This window comes from Cherax quadricarinatus, chromosome 10 (assembly GCF_038502225.1).
Source record: "Cherax quadricarinatus isolate ZL_2023a chromosome 10, ASM3850222v1, whole genome shotgun sequence".
NCBI classification, from domain to species: Eukaryota; Metazoa; Arthropoda; class Malacostraca; order Decapoda; family Parastacidae; genus Cherax; species Cherax quadricarinatus.
Window position 1 is genome coordinate 161,913 of NC_091301.1, and position 23,371 is coordinate 185,283.

The 23,371-nt window shown below is 40.4% G+C and overlaps 1 protein-coding gene across 2 annotated transcripts in view; it reads left to right on the forward strand.

Moving 5' to 3' along the window:
* The first annotated feature begins 98 nt into the window (after positions 1-98).
* Positions 99-23,371, forward strand: part of LOC128687887 (probable RNA-binding protein CG14230) — an 88,654-nt gene continuing 65,381 nt past the window's right edge. The window contains exons 1-2 of one of the 2 annotated variants that reach the window (XM_070083481.1): positions 99-508; positions 1,671-1,861. The gene's annotated coding sequence lies outside the window, so the exon portion shown is untranslated. The remainder of the gene's footprint in view (positions 509-1,670; positions 1,862-23,371) is intronic. The other variant, XM_070083480.1, reaches the window with a different exon arrangement.

The window sequence follows — 23,371 nt, forward strand, 5'->3', positions numbered from 1 at the left end:
TTTTAAACTTTAACAATAATAGAATAATAATATCTTTATTTCTGCAAATACATGTACAAAGTATTCGCACCTAGCTGATATCAGTGACATACTACTATATAGAAAGCCCCTTGTTATGAAGAGCATTTCGGGCAAATAGTCAGTTTTGTCCCAGTAAGCGACCCACACCAGTTGACTAATGCCCAGGTACCCACTTTACTGATGGGTGAACAGGGACAACAGGTGTAAGGAAACATCCGATGTTTCCACCCTCGCCGGGAATCGAACGCAGACCCTCAGCGTGCTAAACGAGAGCTTTACCAACCAGGCCATGAGCCACCTTTAGTGGTTTTATTTAGTAAATTATATTGAATTGAACCAAATAATAACCCAATTAAGTTACTGTGGTTTATCGCCATTATATAAATACATGCGATAAAAGAAAAGATACAAGATACCCAAAAATCCAGGAAAAAAGAAATTAATGTACAGTTGTTATGGATCCCGTCATACATTGGATTACTCCATGGTAAAGTTGATATGTTAGCCAAGAAAAGTACCTTGAAGGAGATTGTAAAATATAACTTAGGTGTATGTGTGTCTAGCATTTGGAATAATATTAAGAGAAGTAAACTGAATGTTATGGGAATGCAGTTAGAAGCCTGAGGAGATCTATAGCTCAATATAACATGAACGTAGATAAGCACATTTATGGAGCAACTTGCAATGTGAACAGACTGACTGATGTTGTAATGGCCTGGCATAGGCTTGGTTACAAGTACTTCCGGCAGTTTGCCAGACACACATGATGATCAAACCAAATGCAAAGTATGTGGCCAGCCCTATGGTCACTATCTTGAACACTTTGTGCTTAATTGTCCACTTATTAAGGAATATAAAGATAGACAGTATGATAACCTGTGATGTGTCAAGATATCTTACTAATGAAAATAAGTTACCAGATATATTAAGCAAATTTCCTAAATTTGCTTGTAACAGATAAGTGAACTGTATATATAAATCCAGAAGTACTCCTGTTAACCCTTTTGGGGCCTAGTTCCTAAGCCTTTTGTGTATCCATATGCTTTTGTGCTACCATCCACAGGATAGGTGTGGGGGTGCACAATAAACTAGCCACTTCAGTGGTAAAATCTAAAAAAGTCTATTGGGCCTTTCCCCAGTATAATATGCATTCAACATTTGTCTTCCATTCAGAAAAGGTGCCTTGACAATGAAATCCACTTGATCCAAGAAATTGGAATTATTCTTTCCTTCCCTGAATTTTTATAATCAAGTTAGGCATTCAATGGAAATAAGTCACTTTGTCTGGGTTATCCTAGGAAATTTACACTATGTATGATAATTGTACTTGTGTGTACCTGTGCCTAAATAAACTTACTTAACCTTTAAATGGTCCAAACGTATATATACGTTTTTTCAACATCTGAAAGTATGTAAAAAAATGTAGATCTTTTTTGTTTTACATTTGAAAACGTAAAAAACTTTCATCTACTTTTTTTGTTGTTATATTTGAAAATATGTAAAAAAAAAAGTAGATCTACTTTTGTAGCTACGAATTAGAACGATCTGTTTGGAGCGTTTAAGGGTTAATCCAAAAGGGGAATACAGCATACAGCACTGAAGGAAAGGAACCTTTCTTGAATCAAACCTAACTGTCTTTCATTTCCCAGGTGCTGTACAGATGTTATGTGTTAGGAAGCTCCTGCCTCAAATGATTGTGCATTTGGCTCACATCTGAAGGACCTGGGTTCAATCTCAATACAAGTGGAAGTGGCAGTGGGTTTGGTGGTGCTCCAGACTCAATTGCCAGTGGCCTCAACTCACAACTGAGGGACCAGAGTTTAATCCTTGTTTACTATCAGTAAGTAGGTACAGTACCTGGGTGTTAGCCAACTGATGTGAATTTGCATCCTAGGGAAGAGAATTATAGGATCCCTATTGAAATAAACCAGACAGTCTGATAACTTGCTTTGTTGAGATATCTAGGGCTGTTAATCCTCCAGGTTAATAATCCAAATAAAATTTCTTTACACCCATTGTCTCTATTCACTATTCACTATTCACTTAGTACCCCTCATTGAACTTCTTGATGCTAGATAGGGGTTCGTGATCCATGAAATTGAAACTGATCTTGCCTTCCTTGGATTGAACCTGATTGTCTATCATTCGCCCAAGCATTGTATGACCTCTACAGATTTTGTGCTCTACCATGAATATAACAATATTGCCTGACACCTGGGTGTTGGGCATCTGCTCTTTATTAACTAATGCTGTGGGTTGCATCCTGGGCATGATCAAAGGACCTTAATGGAAATAAGAGATAGTGGCATTATTAACCCTCCAGGTTAATAATCCAAGTAATATCTTCAGGATTTCACCATGAAAATAATAACTATTGTATTACATTTTTGTATTTTTTCAGATCTTAAGTTTTGACTTTTATAAAGTGCTGTGCATAATATTCTTCTTTTAGCAAACTGGCTGTATCCCACCGAAGCAGGGTGGCCCAAAAGGGAAAGCGAAAGTTTCTTTTTTTAACTTTACTAATATATACAGGAAAAGGAGTTACTAGCCCATTGATCCCAGCATGCTAGTCGCCGGGAGCAAGTCACATTGCATAAAATGACATACAACGAAACAACATAAGATTATAGTACTTTCAGTAACATACAAAATGAAGAAATGCAACATTATTCCTTCTCTCCATCATTCATTCCCTCTCCCTTCATTTATTTCCTCCCCTAACCACTGCACATACATTACAGTACGTACTTTAATTAGATCTTAAATATTTTATACATTGTCAGATTAGTTGTTATATACTGTATATACAGCCTCTCCACACTTAATGACGGAGTTCCGTTCCTAAGACCACATCGGTAAATGAATTCGTCGCAAAGTGAGGAGCATACTATAATGGTAGTGGGTTTGTGCCAGCCATCTTTGATAATGTTATACTAATGTTACCTTTGCACCATTTATAACATTTCTGGTATATTTTTAAATGATTATACAGCAGTGTACGTACTGTATACAGTGGACCCTCAGCTAACAATATTAATCCGTTCCAGAGAGCTCATTGTTAAACAAAATTATCGTTAGCCGAATTAATTTTCCCCATAAGAAATAATGGAAATCCAATTAATCCATTCCAGACAGCATAAAGTATTAAAAAAATTTTTTTTTGTTTTTAATGAGAGATACATTTCCGTGCAAAGAAAACAATGAGACATGCACAAAAACTATATAAATAAATGCTAAAATGACACTTACCTTTATCGAAGAGTATTGATGTGTGATGAGACACTGTTTTTCTTGAACATACTGGGATTTTCAGTGATACATGAGTAAAGGCTTCACTTTGCAATCCCCACTAGCATTACAACAAAACATGAGAGTTAGCTTATTTTTCATAGGCTTGTGTCCTGGGAGTGCCTTTTCCTCCTGAGTAATGTAGGTCCTGTTTGGCATTTTCTTCCACAACGGGCCTGTTTCGTCACAATTGAACACTTGTTGGGGTTGGAATTTTTCAGCTTCACCATGCCTTATCACACTGTGTATGCCACTACAATTCTTAAATCTCTCAAACCAACCTTTGTTGGCCTTAAATTCACCAATATGAGCACTAGTTCCAGGCATTTTTTTCTGTTCACTTGGGTGTTAGTCGACTGGTGTGAGTCACATCCTGAGGGACAAGATTAACCCTTTCAGGGTCCGTCCCGTAGATCTACGGCTTTACGTTCAGGGTCCAAACCGTAGATATACGCCATGAGCTCAGCTCACTCTGATAAACTGTGAGTGGTACATTTGGGCCTAGATATGAGAGAATACATCTATGTGGTATGTGTGCACCACATAAAACAGATCCTGCAGCACACTGTGTATAATGAGAGAAAAAAAATGAAATCATGATTTTTCGATTAAAACAGCAACTCTGCAGTGTTTTTTCGTATGTTTTTTATAGTTGTATTTGCGATTTCTTGGTCTCATTTGATAGAATGGAAGACATATTACAGAAATAGAGATGATTTTGATTGGTTTTAGCACTGGAAATGACTTGAAACTGAGCTCAAAGTAGCAGAAATGTTAAATTTTTGCCGATATTCAAGAGTAAACAAACGACCTCACACGTCTAATACACATCAGCTGGTGGGTCTAATATACATTCACAAATATGGTGATGATATTTATACAATTATTACAGTATTGCATAACAGTAAATCTTCTATTTTTTGGTGTGAATAAAAATTCATTATGTGAATAAAAAATCAAAATGGAATTTATTTGTAAAGCCTCAAAACATAACTAATGAACAGAGGAAATGTTAGTTTAGTGCCAGGAATGCCTACATTGTTCATTCTGGACCCTATTTTGAAATTGGAATATTTTGAACTTTGTGTTAAATTGGCCAAATTAACAATTTCCGATCACTTTATTTTGTAGTTGAAACAGTTGACTTGGCGATTTCTTGTGCTCAATCGATAGAAGTAATACTAGTGAAATAGCTAAGAATTTGGTTGATTGGAATAATGTAATTGGCCTAAAATGGGAGTCAAAGTCGGCAAAATCGCCGATTCGTAAATATCACTGACACATCAAAATTCGCGAGAGCATAATTTCGTCAATTTTCCACCAAATTTCGTACTTTTTGTTTTATTACCTTCACAAAAAGATTCTCTACGATTTCATAAGAAAAAATAACAAATTTTTTTTTTGAAAATTCTTGGACACTGGTGAGTGACTCCAGATTTGGGCCTTGGACCCTGAAAGGGTTAAGGACCCCAATGGAAATAAGTTAGACAGTCCTCGATGACTCACTGACTTTCTTGGGTTATCCTGGGTGGCTAACCCTCTGGAGTTGTTTCTCATTAAGCCACACCAACAACAGTCTTTCCACATCTTTGAGTAGTACAGCTGACCGTGGTGCAGCAACAGCTGACGGTAGTGCAGCAACAGCTGACCGTGGTGTAGCAGCAGCAGCAGCAGCTGACCGTGGTACAGTAACAGCAGCAGCAGCTGACTATGGTACAGCAGCAGCAGCAGCTGACAGTGGTACAGCAGCAGCTGACGGTGGTGCAGCAGCAGCTGACTGTGGCACAATAGTACATATTTCGATAGTATTTCTCACCCTTTTTAACATAAGAACATAAGAACGGAGGATCACTGCAGCAGACCTGTTGGCCCATACTAGGCAGGTCCTTTACAATTCATCCCACTAACAAAACATTTGCCCAACCGAATTTTCAATGCTACCCAAGAAATAAGCTCTGATGTGCAAGTCCCACTCAAATCGAACCCTTCCCACTCATGTACTTACCCAACCTAAATTTGAAACTACATAAAGTCCTAGCCTCAATAACCCAACTAGGTAGACTGTTCCACTCATCAACTACCCTATTTCCAAACCAATACTTTCCTATGTCCTTTCTAAATCTAAACTTATCTAATTTAAATCCATTACTGCGGGTTCTCTCTTGGAGAGATATCCTCAAGACCTTATTAATATCCCCTTTATTAATGCCTATCTTCCACTTATACACTTCGATCAGGTCTCCCCTCATTCTTCGTCTAACAAATGAATGTAACTTAAGAGTCTTCAATCTTTCTTCATAAGGAAGATTTCTAATGTTATGTATTAATTTAGTCATCCTACGCTGAATGTTTTTTAACGAATTTATGTCCATTCTGTAATATGGAGACCAGAATTGAGCTGCATAATCTAGGTGAGGCCTTACTAATGATGTATAAAGCTGCAGTATGACCTCTGGACTTCTGTTGCTTACACTTCTTGATATAAATCCCAGTAATCTATTTGCCTTATTACGTATGCTTAGGCACTTTCTTTAACAGTCTATGGTGCGGAACTCTATCAAAAGCCTTACTAAAATCTAAGTAAATAATATCAAATTCTTTATCATGGTCAACAGCCTCAAAAGCTTTACTGAAGAAAGTTAATAAATTAGTTAGACAAGACCGGCCTCTTGTGAATCCATGCTGAGTATCATTAATCAAGCTATGCTTATCGAGATGGCTTCTTATAATCTCAGCTATAATTGACTAGTAATTTGCCTACAATTGAGGTCAGGCTTATTGGGCGGTAATCTGACGGTAACGACTTGTCCCCTGTTTTAAAAATGGGAATTACATTAGCCATCTTCCACATATCAGACACTACACCTGTTTGAAGAGATAAATTAAAAATATTAGTTAATGGTTCACAGAGTTCCATTTTGCATTCGTTAAGAACCCTTGGAAAAACCTCATTAGGACCCGGCGACTTATTTTGCTTCAGTCGGTCTATCTGCTTCACAACCATTTCACTAGTGACTGTGATGTTACATAATTTATCTTCTTCTGGCCCACTATAAAAATTAATTACTGGAATATTGTTAGTGTCTTCCTGTGTAAAAACCGAGAGATTTTAAAATAATTATTTAAAATCGAGCACATTTCATTCTCTTTGTCAGTAAGATGCCCATAGTTATTTTTAAAGGGATCTATCTTATCTCTAACTATTGTTCTATAGACCTGGAAAAAACTTTTTGGGTTTTAGAATCCCTAGCAACTTTAATTTCATAGTCCCTTTTAGCTTTTCTTATCCCCTTTTTAATGTCCCTCTTAATGTCAATATAATGATTCATAAGATGACCCTCACCTCTTTTGATATGCCTATAAATTCCTTTCTTATGCCCTAGTAGATATTTCAGCCTATTATTCATCCATTTTGGGTCATTTCTATTTGATCTAATTTCTTTATATGGGATAAACGTTCTTTGAGCAGCATGTATAGTGTTCAGAAAACTGTCATATTGATAGCTCTCTACATTACCCCAGTCAACAGATGATAAGTGTTCTCTAAGCCCATCGTAATCTGCTAAGCGAAAATCTGGGACTGTAACTGAGTTATCGCTACTATTGTACTTCCATTCAATGTTAAATGTAATTGATTTGTGGTCGCTAGCACCCAGTTCCTCTGAAATTATTAAATTATTAACGGGATTCATTGTTTGCCAGAACTAAGTCAAGCAGGTTATTTCCCCTTGTAGGTTCTGTCACAAACTGCTTCAAAAAACATTCCTGAACAACTTCTAAGAAGTCGTATGATTCTAAATTCCCAGTCAAGAAATTCCAATCAATATGACTAAAGTTAAAGTCTCCTAGAATTACTACATTATCGTGCCTTGTGGCCTTAACAATTTCCTCCCATAGTAGTCTCCCTTGGTCCCTATCTAAGTTTGGGGGACGGTATATCACTCCTAAAATCAGTTTTTCATGCCCCTCTGAAAATTCTATCCAAACAGACTCTGTATGTGTTACTTCAGACTTAATACAGTGGACCCCCGGTTAACGATTTTAATCCGTGCAAGAGGGCTCATCGTTATGCGAAATAATCGTTATGCGAATGAATTTTCCCCATAAGAAATAATGGAAATCAAATTAATCCGTGCAAGACGCCCAAAAGTATGAAAAAATTTTTTTTTTACCACATGAAATGTTAATTTTAATACACACAAACTGAAAAAGGCATGCACAATTAAATGACACTTACTTTTATTGAAGATCTGGTGATGATTGATGGGATGGGAGGAGGGGAGAGCATTATCTTCTTACTGTTTAGAAGGGGAATCCCCTTCCATTACGACTTGAGGTAGCAAGTCCTTTTCCGGGGTTACTTCCCTTCTTCTTTTAATGCCACTAGGACCAGCTTGAGAGTCACTGGACCTCTGTTGCACAACAAATCTGTCCATAGAGCTCTGTACCTCCCGTTCCTTTACGATTTGTCTAAAATGGGCCATAACATTGTCATTGAAATAGTCACCAGCACGGCTTGCAACAGCTGTGTCAGGGTGATTTTCATCTATAAAGGTTTGCAGTTCAACCCACTGTGCACACATTTCCTTAATCTTTGAAGTAGGCACAATGGATTCCACAACTGGCATAGGCTTCTCAGGGTTAGCCCCAAACCCTTCAAAATCTTTCTTAATTTCCATACTAATTCTCACCCTTTTTACCACAGGGTTGGCACTAGAAGCTTTCTTGGGGCCCATGGTCACTTATTTTCCAGAAACAGCACCGAAAATACTGTAATAATACGAAATATTCCGAGTGTATGCTTGGATGTTACCGCGGAGGCTGGCTGGTAAACAATGGGACGGGGCGGCACATGTGAGGCTGGCTGAGGGCACATTGGACGCGTCTCGGACGAAAATCGGTAAGCGGGTTTTTAATCGGTATGCGCGGCAAAAATTTTGCGATAAAAGTAATCGTTATGCGGAAAAATCGCTATGCGATGCCATCGTTATGCGGGGGTCCACTGTACCCGTTTTTATGCAACAGTTCAAGCGATCTCGGACATACAATGCCACCCCACCCCACTTCCCGATACTTCTGTCTACTTGGAACAATTTAAAACCCTGAATGTAACATTCCGCAGGCATGTCCCGACTTTTTGAATTAAACCACGTCTCGGTTAAGGCAAATACATTAATGTTACCTGCACTAGCAACTAATCTCAACTCGTCCATCTTATTCCTAGCACTACGGCTATTAGCATAATAAACATTGAAAGACTCTCCTTTCTCTTTACCCTTCCTGCTCATTTCTGTTTTTCTACTAAACCTATTACTGTCCTTATCACCCAGTGTCACTGGCTTTTCACTATCTACCTCGTTCTGCTTATTACTAGTTCCCCTAGAACTCATAATATTACTACACTGGGACTTCACTGTTTTCCTGCCAAAACTCATACCACTAACTATTCCTAGTTTAAAGTCCTAACAGCTCCCTCCACTGCAGTTGTCAGTGCCCCCACCCCAGACCTAGATAAGTGAACCCCATCCCTGGCATACATGTCATTTCTGCCATAGAAGAGGTCCCAGTTGTCAATGAATGTTACTGCATTTTCCTTACAGTATTTGTCCAGCTAGCAATTGACACTAATTGCCCTGGACAACCATTCATTTCCAACTCCTCTCCTTGGCAAAATACCACATATGACAGGGTTCCCACCCTTTCTCCTAATTATTTCTATTGCTGACCTATACCTGCTAATCAGGTCTTCACTCCTACGTCTGCCAACATCGTTGCCTCCAGCACTGAGACAGATAATAGGATTGCTCCCATTACCTCTCATGATGTCATCCAGACGGCTAACAATATCCTTCATCCCAGCCTCAGGAAAGCAAACCCTCTGTCTCCTACTCCTGTCCTTCAAGCAGAATGCCCTATCCATATACCTAACTTGGCTATCCCCAACAACAATATTCTTACCTTCCTTGGTGTCGTTCGCCGTGACGTTCCCAGTAGTCGACTCACATTCGTCGGGTAGCACTGAGAATGTATTAGATGTTTCCACAACAGTTTCCACGGCAGTCTCTTTCTTCTTCATCGTTTCTACCTTTCCATTCGTCTTCTTGATCGTCAACTTTGTTCCCTGCTGTCCAGCCACTGACCAGTTTCCCTTCTTGACCTGAGGACTCAAAACAGGAGGACTACTACGAATCTTCTTGTTTTCCTCGGTCAGTCGCTGAATCTCCATCTTCGCCATCCTCAGTTCTTCCTTAAGCTGTTGGTAAAGTTGCTCGATGGAGGGCATCTTGCTTCAATCCGTAGAGAGCGCACAAACAGGTCTTCACAGAGCTAAGTACACGTCACCACAGGGTTGGCACTAGAAACTTTCTTTGGGCCCATGGTGGCTTATTTAACATAAGAACATAAGAACATAAGAAAGGAGGAACACTGCAGCAGGCCTGTTGGCCCATACTAGGCAGGTCCTTTACAATTCATCCCACTAAAAAAACATTTGCCCAACCCAATTTTCAATGCTACCCAAGAAATAAGCTCTGATGTGCAAGTCCCACTCAAATCCAACCCCTCCCACTCATGTACTTATCCAACCTAAATTTGAAACTACCCAAAGTCCTAGCCTCAATAACCCAACTAGGTAGACTGTTCCACTCATCAACTACCCTATTTCCAAACCAATACTTTCCTATGTCCTTTCTAAATCTAAACTTATCTAATTTAAATCCATTACTGCGGGTTCTCTCTTGGAGAGATATCCTCAAGACCTCATTAATATCCCCTTTATTAATACCTATCTTCCACTTATAGACTTCGATCAGGTCTCCCCTCATTCTTCGTCTAACAAGTGAATGTAATTTAAGAGTCTTCAATCTTTCTTCATAAGGTAGATTTCTAATGCTATGTATTAATTTAGTCATCCTACGCTGAATGTTTTCTAACGAATTTATGTCCATTCTGTAATATGGAGACCAGAATTGAGCTGCATAATCTAGGTGAGGCCTTACTAATGATGTATAAAGCTGCAGTATGACCTCTGGACTTCTGTTGGTTACACTTCTTGATATAAATCCCAGTAATCTATTTGCCTTATTACGTACGCTTAGGCACTGCTGTCTTGGTTTAAGGTTGCTGCTTACCATAACCCCCAAGTCCTTTTCGCAATCTGTATGGCTAAGTTCTACATTATTTAACTTACAAGTGCTAGGGTTATGGACACTCCTGAGCTTCAGAACCTTGCATTTATCTACATTGAACTGCATCTGCCACTTTTCTGACCAAGAATAGAGTTTGTCTAAATCCTCCTGAAGTTCCATAACATCTACGTTTGAATCAATTATCCTACCTATCTTTGTGTCATCGACGAATTTGCTCATATCACTAGTAATTCCCTCATCAAGATCATTGATATATATTATAAACAACAATGGGCCCAAGACTGATCCCTGTGGAACGCCACTTGTTACTGATCCCCACTCGGATTTAACCCCATTTATGGACACTCTCTGCTTCCTGTCTGTGAGCCATGATTCGATCCACGAGAGCACCCTTCCCCCAATGCCATGAGCTGCCACTTTCTTTAACAGTCTTTGGTGCAGAACTCTATCAAAAGCCTTACTAAAATCTAAGTAAACAATATCAAATTCTTTATTGTGGTCAACAGCCTCAAAAGCTTTACTGAAGAAAGTTAATAAATTAGTTAGACAAGACCGGCCTCTTGTGAATCCATGCTGAGTATCATTAATCAAGCTATGCTTATCGAGATGGCTTCTTATAATCTCAGCTATAATTGACTCTAGTAATTTGCCTACAATTGAGGTCAGGCTTATTGGGCGGTAATTTGATGGTAACGACTTCTCCCCTGTTTTAAAAATAGTAATTACATTAGCCATCTTCCACATATCAGACACTACACCTGTTTGAAGAGATAAATTAAAAATATTAGTTAATGGTTATTACACCCTAGGATTTCAAATGGCCTGTTATCCCAGGTGTAATGGGAGCAAATAAACACAGTAGAAAAAGTTTAGACTTATATTATCCTTCACCAATTTATAACAGCAATATGTACACTATGTACAGTGATAAATATAGTGCACTCCACGGTAAGCAAGGCAGAAATAGAAGCCACAAGATAGCAGACCGTGCTTCAACCAGCTCTAGAATGGGAATGACAAGGGCAGACAGGAGAGCGGTATCCACATAACCTCTGCGATTGTCAATCCCACCTTCTTATTGGCTAGAACCTGGTCACTAGTTGAACGATGGGGCCCCATCATCAACTCTTAGCAACCTGGTTCGCTGGTTGGGGGAGATAGCCTGTAAATGAGGGTGTGTCCATGCGCCGAATAAAGGTTACGTACTCTTTGCATGCCACACCCCCACCCCCGAGAAGGCTCAGGATTAGGCTGCCACCTCCCAGTGGTAACCGTGCCGTCATGGCACCAAATAATGGGACCGCCTATCCTCTCCACCATCCAACTCTTAGATAGAGCTCAGCTTTCCTAGTGACCAAAAGCCAAACCCTAAACTCAGAGTGAGACAGCAGTCAGATAGGCCAACATAGGTCCAAGATACAAGCGGACGGTAGCCCGTATCCCCTCACTAAAAAAAAACCCCACATCAGGGGATAAAAAAAAGAGCTTGAAAGGGGGGTTACCACAAATACATCCTAACCTAAATAAAATATTAAACTAGACTCTTGACAAAGAGTCTGCCAACACATTTTCTTTGCCGGCAATATAATTTATTTTTAGGTTGTAGGGCTGCAGCCTGAGCGTCCAACGCATAAGCCTTGTGTTGTGATTCTTCATGGCTTGGAGATAGACTAACGGGTTGTGATCACTGTAGACTGTGACCACCTGCGATGTCTGGCCCACATAAACATCGAAATGTTCCAAAGCCATTACCAGCGCGAGGGCTTCTTTTTCAATGGTAGAGTAAGCTCTCTGATGTGGCTGGAACTTAGCTGAAAAGTATGCGATTGGCTGCAGCTCCTTGTTCCCGATTTGTAATAGTACCGCCCCAACCCCAGACTCACAAGCATCAACCTGTAATGAAAAAGGTTTGGAGAAGTCTGGAGACAGGAGAATGGGTGCAGAGCACAATAATCTTTTTGCTTTATTAAAAGCAGTGTTACAATCTGACGTCCAATTAAAGGGAACTTTATGACTGGTAAGAGAGGTAAGAGGGGCTACAATATCTGAGAAATTCTTACAGAATCTTCTGTAAAATCCTATCATGCCTAGGAAACGTTGAAGAGATTTCCTATCATGAGGAACTGGATAATCTTTAATCGAAAGAACTTTAGCAAGTTTAGGTGCAACATTACCACTACCTACTTCATGGCCTAGAAAAGTGATAGTGGCCTGGCCAAAGGAAGATTTAGATAAATTAACTGTTAATTGGGAATTCTTAAAGGTCTCAAACAGAGCTTTAAGTCTAAGTAGGTGTTGATCCCAAGTATCAGACACCACAACAATATCATCTAGGTATGCTGCCGTGCCTTCAAGTCCTTTAATAGCCTGATGGATGAGTTTCTGGAATGAAGAGGGGGAATTTTTCATTCCGAAGGGGGTAACTGTATACTGATAATGACCTCCTGGAATCACGAAGGCAGAGATTTCCTTCGCCTTATCTGTCAAAGGTACCTGATAGTAACCTTTAAGGAGATCTAATTTGGACACAAAAGTAGCCTTACCCACAAAGTCAATTACGTCATCCAGACGAGGAAGAGGGTAAGCATCTGTGATTGTGACCTCGTTCACTTTACGGTAGTCTGTGCACATACGAAACCCTCCATCAGCCTTTTTTACTAGGATGCACGGTGAAGCCCATGGACTAGATGACTCCTCCACTAAACCATGTTCTAACAAGAAGTCTACTTCCTGCTGAAGTAGCCTTTGCTTTTCAGGATTAGCTCTGTAGGGGGAGAGTTTAATTGGTTTAGATTTTCCCACATCTACATCATGGTAACCTAACGTACATTTTTTCGGCACATCCGAAAAAATATTAGGATATGACTGTAGAAGCTCAGTTAAATTGGTTGCTTGTATTTCAGATAATCCATCCATTAACGGGCTAGGATCCTTGAGGAGGACAGAATTTGAAAGTTTAGTATTAATTTCAGAGATAGTGCAAAGAGTCAGAGTCGTCCTCAGAGGTAGAGGACAGAGTCATTACTGGGACTTTATCTGGTGTATGAAAGGCCTTGATTTGATTAATGTGGTAAGTTTTTGTTTTTGAGGTCTTATCAATGGGAGCTACCACATAATTTAAATCAGATAATCTACTTACAATCTGCATAGGTCCCGTATATCTAGCTTTCAAGGTGTGGCCAGGTATAGGTTCCTGCACCAACACCTTGTCTCCTGGATGGAAGGAGCGGAATTGTGCACTTATGTCATACCTCTGTTTCATCTTACTTTGAGCTATCTTTAGGTTAGCCGTGGCCAACTCACGTGCCACCTGCAACCTTGAAGACGGGTTGTAGAGTGCTGAGCTTACGTCTTCTCCCATCCATCCTTCTTTGAGCACCCGAAGAGGACCTCGTACATTGTGCCCAAAGATCAGCTCAAACGGACTATACCCTGTAGACTCTTGTACCGTCTCTCGTACTGAGAACAGCAACAAAGGTAGAGATTCATCCCAATCTGTCGGAAAGTGCATGCAAAAACTTCTCATCATTGTTTTTAATGTTTGGTGGAATCTTTCCAAGGCGCCTTGGGACTGAGGATGATAGGCAGTGGATAAGTTGTGAATTATCCCTAACCTAGTTAATACTTCCCTAAATGCTTTGGCAGTGAAGTTAGTACCTTGATCACTTTGTATAGTTTTAGGAATGCCAAAACAAGAAATGAATTTTGTTAAAGCTTTGAGAATAGCTTTAGTATTGATACTACGCATTGGGATCGCTTCAGGATATCTGGTTACTTTATCCATAATTGTAAATAAATACTGATTTCCAGACTTTGACTTAGGTAGTGGACCTACACAATCTATAATTAAATCTGCAAAAGGTTCTCCATCAGCAGGTATGGGTTGGAGAGGTGCAGGTTTAATGGAATGTCCAGGTTTTCCAACTTGCTGACATTCTCGGCAACACCTAATATGATTCTTCACATTTTTCTTTAATTTTGGCCAATAAAATTCTTTTGTGATTCTATACAAGGTTTTTGTAATTCCTAAGTGACCTCCTGATGACGTATTATGAGCTATATTTAATATCTGAGGTCTATACTTGGTTGGAACCACTAACCTGTCGTATAATTGCCGGCCCTCTTTCTCCTTACCAGTCTCAGTGCAAACCAAATAATCATTTTTAACTTCATACTTGACTGGATGACCCCAAGAGGATTTACCCATGGCTGCCTGAAAAGCGAATTTTAAAGAAGGGTCCTTTCGTTGTTCCTCCCGGAAGGACAGTCCCTCGGGCATGGAAACAGAGACATCTGGCAATCCTGCAACCTGGGAATAGGAAGGCTTGATCGGGGTCTGTTCACTTGATTTACGAGACTCCGGCCGGTGTGTCTCATAAAACAACGTGGCTATTCCGAGATCGGAGTCGTCCAAGGATAGGTCAACATTCTCCCCAGACAACCCTTGGGATGTTGCCCGAGTTATGGCCAACACTGGAGAAGCATTAATCATTATAGGTTCAGGACACGAAGTAACAGTAGTAATGTTATTACCCAGTAATAACATGGCATTTTTCATGGGAAATCCTTTTGAGATACCTACAGTCAAGTACCCAGTGTAATATTTGCACTGTACATAAATTTTATGCAAAGGAACTGAATATATAGCTCCTCCATAGGCTTCCAATAAAACTGAGGAATTCAAGGAAGTATTCTCTGAAAGGGGTAATATTCCTTCTCTGACAAGTGAGCAATATGCTCCAGTATCTCTAAAGGTATTTACTTTAGTTGGTTCTGAGTTTTCCTGAAGGGAAATAAGACTTTTGCAATAATAAGGGGCCATACCTTTTTCTACTTCTCTAGGGGACATGTTACTAGGGATATTAGAGATTTTCCCGATGGGTTGAGGTTTTTGGGGGCAGTTGGAACTGATGTGACCTACTTTATTGCACCTGAAGCAGACGACAGGCTTGCCCTTTACTCCCTGATGACGTTGCAAGTGGTGTCGTTCTGGCTGGTGCCTCTCTGGATATTGTTGTCGAGATGCTCCATAAGTAGTTTGCCTCTCCGCAGGGGGACCATATGTTGAGAAGCGTGGCTCACCAGGTGACTTGGTTGGATGACGTAGACGCTCTCCCTCCGGCTGGCACTTCATTCTCCAATGTTGTCGATCTCTGCTCACGCCAGACTGTTGAAAAGAGAGACGGGACCGCTCGGACAAGGAGCGGTTCGTTTCGAAGGTATCAGCCAACCTGGCCGCCTCCAATGCAGTGGTTAAGTCACGATCCTGCAGAAAGACACGAACCTCTGGTCCCACAGACTCCAGCAGGTTATCAATCAGAATAAGCTGCACCAGCTCCTCAAAGTTAGAGACACCACTCGCTTTATACCAGCTGGTAAAAGCTTTGGTTTGCTGTCTCACAAAGTCCACCAGGGATTGACCAAGCTGCCGCCTGTTCAATTTGAAGGTCTTACGATATTTAGCTGGGATACATGTATATGCTCCCAACACTGTGGTCTTCACTACTTGATAATCAGAGAATTCAGCGTCAGTTAATACCGACGTAAATTCCTGTGCCTTACCCAATAATGCTGTATGAACCAACGCTGCCCAGTGCTGTTCCGGCCACCTCAAGGCTCGAGCCTGATTTTCGAAGCTTTCGAAAAATTGCTCTGGTTCGGCCTCATTGAAGCGGGGAACAAGCTGTACTGCTTTTTGTAAACTGAAATCGTTTACAGAATGCGAAAACTGCCTCCTTTCTCTTTCCCTATCAAATTCTTCCCTTGCGAATGCTCTCTGTTCCCTAGTTTGCTCCAGCGTGATTTTTGCCAGCTCAAGTGCCAACGACGCTGATTCACCTCGAGACAACCCAGCTGCACCATACTGACCATTTTGCTCCGTAGGTGTATCATCTTCCTCATGCGAGAACATAAGAGTTTTTCCCCTAGCTCCCGTAGAGGGAGGAGTTTGATGTGCCATCTCTTCTTCAATAAGTATGTCAGCAATAAGTGGACGCAGTTGCGCAGCTGTGAGAGTGCGTTTATAGGGAATGCCAATGGAACGAGCAATTTGCCAACAACGCTGTAGGGACAATTTAGGTAGGTTATGCAAAGTATATGCCGACACCAGGCGTCTGACTCGTCTAGGTGGCATAAGTTATTCGCTATGCACAGTACGAATACCCCAACGTAACACGTTAATTTGCAGAACACGCTTAGCTATGCACAGTACGATTGCAGAATACGCATACAAGCAAAGCCGACTGCACACAAGATTGACCGTAGCGAAGCGAGCACACTGAACAAGCTAGTAGCGAGCTGTTGAACGATCACACAATAGCAAGGCTGATCATAAGCAACTGACACGCAAAATTTGTAAAGCGAAGCGAAACAGCAAGCTACACAATGTTCCTGCTACAAGCTTCACCCTAAGCTCAACCGTTTCTCTAAGTCCAGCTCTCGGACAGGCTACCCATATTACACCCTAGGATTTCAAATGGCCTGTTATCCCAGGTGTAATGGGAGCAAATAAACACAGTAGAAAAAGTTTAGACTTATATTATCCTTCACCAATTTATAACAGCAATATGTACACTATGTACAGTGATAAATATAGTGCACTCCACGGTAAGCAAGGCAGAAATAGAAGCCACAAGATAGCAGACCGTGCTTCAACCAGCTCTAGAATGGGAATGACAAGGGCAGACAGGAGAGCGGTATCCACATAACCTCTGCGATTGTCAATCCCACCTTCTTATTGGCTAGAACCTGGTCACTAGTTGAACGATGGGGCCCCATCATCAACTCTTAGCAACCTGGTTCGCTGGTTGGGGGAGATAGCCTGTAAATGAGGGTGTGTCCATGCGCCGAATAAAGGTTACGTACTCTTTGCATGCCACAATGGTTCACAGAGTTCCATTTTGCATTCCTTAAGAACCCTTGAAAAAACCTCATCAGGACCCGGTGACTTATTTTGCTTCAGTCTGTCTATCTGCTTCACAACCATTTCACTAGTGACTGTGATGTTACATAATTTATCTTCTTCTGGCCCACTATAAAAATTAATTACTGGAATATTGTTAGTGTCTTCCTGTGTAAAAACCGAGAGAAAATAATTATTTAAAATCGAGCACATTTCATTCTCTTTGTCAGTAAGATGCCCATAGTTATTTTTAAGGGGACCTATCTTATCTCTAACTTTTGTTCTATAGACCTGGAAAAAACTTTTTGGGTTAGTTTTAGAATCCCTAGCAACTTTAATTTCATAGTCCCTTTTAGCTTTTCTTATCCCCTTTTTAATGTCCCTCTTAACCCTTTGAGGGTCCGTCCCGTAGATCTACGGCTTTACGTTCAGGGTCCAAACCGTAGATCTACGTCACGAGCTCAGCTCACTCTGATAAACTGTGAGTGGTACATTTGGGCCTAGATATGACAGAATACATCTATGTGGTATGTGTGCACCACATAAAACAGATCCTGCAGCAAGCTGTGCACAATGAGAGAAAAAAACTGAAATCATGATTTTTCGATTAAAACAGCGACTTTGCAGTGTTTTTTCGTATGTTTTTTATAGTTCTATTTGTGATTTCTTGGTCTCATTTGATAGAATGGAAGACATATTACAGAAACAGAAATGATTTTGATTGGTTTTAGCACTGGAAATGGCTTGAAACTGAGCTCAAAGTAGCAGAAATGTTAAATTTTTGCCGATATTCAAGAGTAAACAAACGACCTCACACGTCCAATACACGCCAGCTGGTGGGTCTAATATGCATTCACAAATATGGTGATGATATTTATACAATTATTACAGTATTGCAAAACAGTAACTCTTCTATTTTTTGGTGTGAATAAAAATTCATTATGTGAATAAAAGATCAAAATGGAATTTATTTGTAAAGCCTCAAAACATAACTAATGAACAGAGGAAACGTTAGTTTAGTTCCAGGTATACCTACATTGTTCATTCTGGACCCCATTTTGAAATTGGAATATTTTGAACTTTGTGTTAAATTGACCAAATTAACAATTTCCGATCACTTTATTTTGTAGTTGAAACAGTTGACTTGGCGATTTCTTGTGCTCAATCGATAGAATAGAAGTAATACTAGTGAAATAGCTAAGAATTTGGTTGACTGGAATAATGTAATTGGCCTAAAATGGGAGTCAAAGTCGGCAAAATCGGCGATTCGTAAATATCGCTGACACATCAAAATTCGCGAGAGCACAATTTCGTCAATTTTCCATCAAATTCCGTACTTTTTGTTCTATTACCCTCACAAAAAGATTCTCTACCATTTCATAAGAAAAAATAAAAAAAAAAATTTTTTGAAAATTCTTGGACACTGGGGCACCACTTCAGATTTGGGCCTTGTTTAGCAGTTACAAGCACTATAAACACTGGAATAATACAAAATGTATCGAATGTATGCATGGAACTGGCCACCCTGGTTTGTAAACAATGACGGCAGGGCAGCTGAGGCGCTCAGGCTGGACGGACAGGTTTGGGACATATCACGTTGGACGAGTTTTTCGTAGTTGGCCGGGCCAAAATTTTTACGCTCAAATGCTTCGTTAGGCAGATTTAACGTTAGACGATGCTTTCGTTAGCAGAGGGTCCACTGTATTGTAATAAACAGAATAGAGGAAAGCAGCTCTAATATACATTATTTAGGTATGCATACTGGTCAGAGAGCCCGTCATAAGTTTGAGTCGTCGGTAAACAAATATGTCACTAAGTGAGGAGAGGCTGTACTTTTAAGTTCAAATCAGTGTAATTTCAATATACAGCAGGGCCCCACTTATTCGGCTGGTTAGGTTCCAGGCTACTGCCAGAAAGCAGACTTTGCCAGAAAGCAGAACTCCATTTTTTCCATTTATAAATGCATATAAATGCCAGATAACAAGTTTACACTAACATATATTAACTTAGCAATAGAACTAGGCATTAAAAAGTAAAATACACACACAGTACACTCATTATTTACCTCAAAATATTTGTAGTCTTAACCCTTAAACGGTTCAAAGAGACCGACGTTCAAATTCGTAGTGCTACAAAAGTAGATCTACTTTTTTTTACATGTTTTCAAATATAACAAAAAAAAATGTAGATAAAAGTTTTTTACACATTTTCAAATGTAAAACAAAAAAGAAGATCTACATTTTTTTACATACTTTCAGATGTTGAGAAAACGTATATATACGTTTGGACCATTTAAGGGTTAATGTAGGGCAAAAGGCGAGTAGTATTTACTCTAAGAAGTCAGGTGTGATAGCCCTCCTGGCCACCCCACCCACACATACGTACTATACTACTATGCTTAAAGCTCCCTAGACCGATAAAATGCATATACAATACACTCATTACTTACCTTAAAATATTTGTATAGTCTTAATGGTCTTAATGTAGGGTGAGAGGTGAAAAGTATTTATATTTGTAGAAAGTCGTGTGGGAGGTATGGCATCCTGCCTGGCCACTTATACTTACTACGACATTAAGCTCCCTAGAGCAATAAAATGCATATATATTGTATACTCATCAATTAATTACCTTAAAATATTTTTAGTCTTAATGTAGGGTGAGAGGTGAATTTTATTTGTATGAAGTCAAGTTGGGAAGAATGGGTAGCCAGGAAGGGCAGCCCTCCCCACCCCACCAACACATAATCTAAACAATCCAGACGAATGCGTCTAATTTTCGCCACTTTACATTGTGTACAAGTTGTCTCCACATTGATACAGTAGAATAAATAAAGAGGAACACTCCCATTCTCATGTAACACCATTTTTAAAAGAAATGACACCATGAGTGAAGTCATACGAAAGGAATAATTTTCTAGTTACCCCCAGTAATATTATAGTGACACATTTTCTCTGATGTTGGACTGCAAGTTGCCTGGCTACCACAAGTTCTACAAGTTGCCTAGCTACCACAAGTCCTACAAGTTGCCTGGCTACCACAAGTCCTACAAGTTGCCTGGCTACCACAAGTCCTACAAGTTGCCTGGCTACCACAAGTTCTACAAGTTGCCTAGCTACCACAAGTCCTACAAGTTGCCTGGCTACCACAAGTCCTACAAGTTGCCTGGCTACCACAAGTCCTACAAGTTGCCTAGCTACCACAAGTCCTACAAGTTGCCTGGCTACCACAAGTCCTACAAGTTGCCTGGCTACCACAAGTCCTACAAGTTGCCTGGCTACCACAAGTCCTACAAGTTGCCTGGCTACCACAAGTCCTACAAGTTGCCTGGCTACCACAAGTCCTACAAGTTGCCTGGCTACCACAAGTCCTACAAGTTGCCTGGCTACCACAAGTCCTACAAGTTGCCTGGCTACCACAAGTCCTACAAGTTGCCTGGCTACCACAAGTCCTACAAGTTGCCTGGCTACCACAAGTCCTACAAGTTGCCTGGCTACCACAAGTCCTACATGTTGCCTGACTACTACAAGTTGCCTTGACTACCACAAGTTGCCTTAAATAGCAAAAAAAGGCACAATACCGTGACTGGAATGATACACAAATAACCCGCACATAAAAGAGAGAAGCTTACAACGACGTTTCGGTCCGACTTGGGCCATTTACAAAGTCACACTAACCAGAAGTGGAGCAGGATGGCTATATATAGGCAGGAAGAGGTGGTGGTAGTAGTAGTAGTAGTAGTAGTACAAGAATGGTATATAATACTGACAAGATGAAATTAAGACACATGCGCAACACCCGGGCATCCCTATCGTAGACGTTTCGCCATCCAGCCAGCCACTGGATGGCGAAACGTCCACAACAAAGACACCCAGACGCCGCACATGTGTCTTAATTTCATCAGTAGTAGTAGTAGTAGTGGTAGAAGAAGAGGTAGTAGTAGTGGTAGAAGTGGGGAATAAGGAGGATGAGCCAGTCAAATATGAAGGAAGGGGAGCACTGCAAGAGAGCTAGGTGCCCACAGAGGGAGAGCAAGCACACAGAGATGCATGAAAGGGGAAGTGGTGAAATAAATGAAGAAGGAACAGAAACACGAGACAGGAGAGAGAAAGACAACCCAGAGGAGAAAAAGGAAAGAGGAAAGGGGAAGAGGGAGAAGAAGAAAAAGAAAAAGAAAAAATGAGGAGTCAGGTTAAGTCAAAGGTGTTCTGAAGTTTGGAGCATTTTACAATTTAGTGGGAGAGGAAGGCATCTACAGAGACGAAGCCAGGGCTAAGATTCATACAAGGAAAGTTGTGTATTAGAGAGGATTCAACTAGACGGCGACTGTTCGAGTTGGAGGTAGGGAAGACAGTTTTAGCAGAAGACCAGTCAATATGATGCTTGACTACCACAAGTTGCCTGACTACCACAAGTTGCCTGACTACCACAAGTTGCCTGGCTACCACAAGTTGCCTGGCTACCACAAGTTGCCTGGCTACCACAAGTTGCCTGGCTACCACAAGTTGATTGGCTACCACAAGTCGCCTGGCTACCACAAGTCCTACAAGCTGCCTGGCTACCACAAGTCCTACAAGTCACCTGGCTACTACAAGTCACCTGGCTACCACATCTCATTTTTTTTTTTATTATCACAGTGGCCGATTCCCACCAAGGCAGGGTGGCCCGAAAAAGAAAAACTTTCACCATCATTCACTCCATCACTGTCTTGCCAGAAGGGTGCTTTACACTATAGTTTTTAAACTGCAACATTAACACCCCTCCTTCAGAGTGCAGGCACTGTACTTCCCATCTCTAGGACTCAAGTCCGGCCTGCCGGTTTCCCTGAACCCCTTCATAAATGTTACTTTGCTCACACTCCAACAGCACATCAAGTATTAAAAACCATTTGTCTCCATTCACTCCTATCAAACACGCTCACGCATGCCTGCTGGAAGTCCAAGCCCCTCGCACACAAAACCTCCTTTTCCTCCTCCCTCCAACCTTTCCTAGGCCGACCCCTACCCCGCCTTTCTTCCACTACAGACTGATACACTCTTGAAGTCACTCTGTTTCGCTCCATTCTCTCTACATGTCCGAACCACCTCAACAACCCTTCCTCAGCCCTCTGGACAACAGTTTTGGTAATCCCGCACCTCCTCCTAACTTCCAAACTACGAATTCTCTGCATTATATTCACACCACACATTGCCCTCAGACATGACATCTCCACTGCCTCCAGCCTTCTCCTCATATTTATGTTAATTTATTCTGCTGTGAGGTGTATTTAGATGGATTAAGCAAAATGTCTATATTAATGATATTTAACCCTTTCAGGGTCCAAGGCCCAAATCTGGAGTCACGCACCAGTGTCCAAGAATTTAAAAAAAAAAAATTTGTTATTTTTTCTTATGAAATCGTAGAGAATCTTTTTGTGAAGGTAATAAAACAAAAAGTACGAAATTTGGTGGAAAATTGACGAAATTATGCTCTCGCGAATTTTGATGTGTCAGCGATATTTACGAATCGGCGATTTTGCCGACTTTGACTCCCATTTTAGGCCAATTACATTATTCCAATCAACCAAATTCTTAGCTATTTCACTAGTATTACTTCTATTCTATCGATTGAGCACAAGAAATCGCCAAGTCAACTGTTTCAACTACAAAATAAAGTGATCGGAAATTGTTAATTTGGCCAATTTAACACAAAGTTCAAAATATTCCAATTTCAAAATAGGGTCCAGAATGAACAATGTAGGCATTCCTGGCACTAAACTAACATTTCCTCTGTTCATTAGTTATGTTTTGAGGCTTTACAAATAAATTCCATTTTGATTTTTTATTCACATAATGAATTTTTATTCACACCAAAAAATAGAAGATTTACTGTTATGCAATACTGTAATAATTGTATAAATATCATCACCATATTTGTGAATGTATATTAGACCCACCAGCTGACGTGTATTAGACGTGTGAGGTCGTTTGTTTACTCTTGAATATCGGCAAAAATTTAACATTTCTGCTACTTT